A 3,589-nucleotide genomic window follows, 5' to 3' on the forward strand; every position below is an offset into this window, starting at 1 on the left:
CCCCATTCAACAACCAAAAATTATAGCTCTCATGGGCAGGGCCCTTCTTACTATTTTGTCTTGATTTGTATAGTAATTGTAATGTCTTCCTTATATTGTAAAGCGCTCCGCAAACTGTTGGTGCTATATAAATCCTGTATAATAATAATAATAATTACTTTTCAATCTTTTTTTTTTTTAATCCAAAACAAATTATTTTGCACAAAAAAGGTAATATTTCTTGCACAAGTTAAATTATTTTTAGCTCAACTGCTATACATGACTAAAATAAATAAAAGATATAATATATTTATGTTTGTAATATACAAATATATAACATTAGATGTCCACTCGTTGCCGACGCCAAGTCAGCTTGAAAGTTACAAAGTTGGCTTCCTGAAACAACTTTGTAAACAAGCTGCCTTTTTTCTTTTGTATTTCTACAAAGACAAATGAGATATAAATACATTTTTCTCCTACACTTGGAGGGGTGATTTGCTGAACAGAAATGTGTGCCAGTTATCCAGCAGGCCTTTTTTTTATGACACCCCACCACACTGATAGCTTATGCAATATATGTTTTAAAAAAAATGTAAATGGTATTGGAGAATTTCCATTTTGTTCAGTACGACCTTCCTTGGACTTTGATGCACCTTTAAAAACATAAACACATAAAAGTTTTCAGTAACACAAGTACAACAACCGGCATCCAAGAGCGAGCCGTCCGTCCGTTTATATACAACGGGCGGACACCAAGCAGTTGATTTGCATGTCCAATCAGAGTTCTCAATGTCATTGTTTTTAGTTTTGGATCTGAACCCCTGTCGAGTTTTTATAGGCTTCCTCATGTTCTGTCCTGCTTAATATTACTAATTACTAATATTAGTCAATTTTACCAGACAGGAAGTTGAGGAAACCTTTAATAAAAGGTTAGAGGGTTTCTAGCCTACCCCTATTATCCTTAAAAAAAAAAGGATTTTTATTTATTTCTTTGTTGCTTTTGGGCATTTTTTCTCACTTCCTGTTTGGTTGTCACCGACACAGTATTTGACGGGAATCTCTCTAATAGAGCCCCAGGAAGAAATTAAAAAAAAGTTCTATTTCTTCTTCCACTGTATTGAAAACAAGAAAACAAAAAAAAAAATATTGGCCGGTTAAACACTCCAATGTAAAGTGTTAGCCACAATGCCAAAATTGCCAGTCTGAGTGGCACATACAGACCTCCAGGTAGGTGAGTTTAGGTGGTCACATCTCTGCCCCCGCTAATAACAATACAGCGCTGTCCACAAGGAAATATGTATGTAAAAAAAAATGTCCATCTTATATTTGGCAATTTTTTTCAGAGGGGGGTTGTAAAGTACATACCGTTGGGGGAATTTATAAAAACAGGAGCAGACAAAATCTTGAGCAGCTGTGCATGGCAACCAATCAGCTTTTCTCTTCAGTTTGTTCAGGTAAGATTTCAAAATAAAAGAGAGAAGCTGATTGGTTGCCATGCATAGCTGCTCCAGATTTTGTCTGCTCCAGTCTTGATAAATTCCCCTTAGTATCATTTATGTTCGCTTCTCTGGTGCCCTAAACAACAATAAGTCACAGTCAACAAACATGCACATCTCTATGAAGACATGCTGGAAAGTTAGTTGGCTCCTGTCTAAGGCCAGATTCACACCTAGGCGATAGAGCTTGGTGATTGTCGTGCGTCTTGTTTACTCGATTTTGCCTCAAAAACCATACAGTTTTCAATTCATAGAGATGTCTATGTGACCTAAACCGTGCGACAACCTGGCAAAAATAGCTATTGCACCTTTTTGCGCGACAGGCGATTTAGACGCAAAGCGAAGGTGTGAACAGCCTCAATTGACTTACATGCAGATCCCTGTTTTGTGTGACATCGCGCGACTAAATCCATGTGATAAATCACCTTGGTGTGCACCAGGCCTTAACCGGCCCTGTATGTGTGTGCAATAGGGACCTTAGATTGTGAGCTCTTTCAGGACAGGGACAGCATACAATAAATGAGTCATGTCACACAAGAGAACAAATTTACTTTTGATTGTGACTCTTGAAATCTCCCAAAAAGTTTTAAAAGCAACTTTTTATTTACTTCCTTTTTGCAAGACAGTTTGATACAGTTGCAACAACGTGTGTTCTTTACGCGTTACAATTCCGATAAGAAAATAATCATAATGTTGCTAATCATAATAATAACGCAAGTCGAGATAATAAGAAACAATGGCAATAAAATGTTCCGCAGCCGCCTGTAATTCCAGTGGTGTGAGAACAGAAGGCTGTCATCATCGTCTCCAGCTGTTTCCAATTGCTCCAGCACACAGACTTTACAGAAGTTGTGTCCAGCAGAGGAGCCCATACACTCCCGGCTGTGTGCATGCTCTCCCAGCCGCCTGCTCTCAGTTGCTGTCACACAGCGAGGCAGGTACAGCTTCACAGCAGACATGTGAGTTGAGCCAGTTACTCATTTGCCGGAGTGTTTGTGTTTATGCAAAAGGGGCCTCTTCCTGCATATTTAATCTAGAGTAAGGCAGTGGCTTTTGTTGTGTTTAGACCACATGCCTTTAGTCCTTCCGTACACTGAGGCTTGTGCGAAAGCACACACACAGCCAAGGACAGTAACTTTTCTCCCCTCTGGTGGATTTAAAGTCCGCTCTTTGTGCACTCTTTTCACGCCGCTGTGCACTCTTTTCACGCTGCGGTGCACTGGCAGTCAAACCTCGGTCTCTGACTCTGCTCATGAATGGGTAAGTTTTGCCTTCACTTTTTTTTTTTTTACCCTCATTACTTTTGTCTTTGGCTGGAGCGTGCTGTACCTTTGTCCTGTGCGCCCAGGGCTTTCGTAACACGTCACTTAAGCTCCACTTTGCATACAATCGCATGCAGGACCTTTTGCTGTGGCCAACTTTATTGTGTAAAAGTCTTCCAAGATTCATAATGTATACTTGTTTCTGGTATGCTTTCATTGTTTGCAGGCTCAGGACGGTGGAGACTGTTGCTGAGCCACCCCTGGGAAAATCAGAAGCTCCTTGTATGAAGAGCGAGCTGTCTTCTCATTGGTATCAGCTTCATGTCAGGCACGGGAGTCTATGGCAGAGATCACAGAGGTTGAACAATTGGCAGTGAGAGATTTCTAGGTGAAGCTTTGACAGCCCCCTTCCCCTGCAGCTGGCGAAAAGGCACCGTGGAAGAGTGGGCTTGTCTGAAAGGCACACACGTTAACCCTTCCGCAGTCAAGGGAAGAGAGAAAGGGAAATATCAGCACCGCCTGGTCCCTTAAAACCATTTGCTCCAGAGGTGCATAACTTGACGTGGAGCAGCTTCGCTCAAGTTTCGAATAGCATCTGAGTTTTGTTAAGAGCAGCTATCTGAAGGGTTTTAGTTATTGCAACGGTGGTGTTTCAGTTACTGATGGAGTCTGGAGGGTTGAGTTAAGCACTGGAGATTAGTAGCAAGACCCCCCACAATGGTCCCCAGCTCTATTCACGCCCCCTTCGGGTTTCACTCCCCCTGCGATAACAGAGGTATTCCTGATGCCTTCTCCATAATATAAATTAAAATTACAATCCAACAAGGAACATCGGACCTCTCGCCCCCCCCC

At 41.5% G+C, this 3,589-nt stretch overlaps 1 protein-coding gene across 1 annotated transcript in view; it reads left to right on the forward strand.

The window, feature by feature from the left end:
• Window positions 1-2,173: 2,173 nt before the first annotated feature.
• FOXP1 (forkhead box P1) overlaps window positions 2,174-3,589 on the forward strand; it is a 414,947-nt gene continuing 413,531 nt past the window's right edge. The window contains exon 1 of the mRNA XM_018563026.1: window positions 2,174-2,735. The gene's annotated coding sequence lies outside the window, so the exon portion shown is untranslated. The remainder of the gene's footprint in view (window positions 2,736-3,589) is intronic.

Source organism: Nanorana parkeri, unplaced genomic scaffold, assembly GCF_000935625.1.
Source record: "Nanorana parkeri isolate BGI_ZX_2015 unplaced genomic scaffold, ASM93562v1 scaffold624, whole genome shotgun sequence".
In the NCBI taxonomy this organism is placed as follows: Eukaryota; Metazoa; Chordata; class Amphibia; order Anura; family Dicroglossidae; genus Nanorana; species Nanorana parkeri.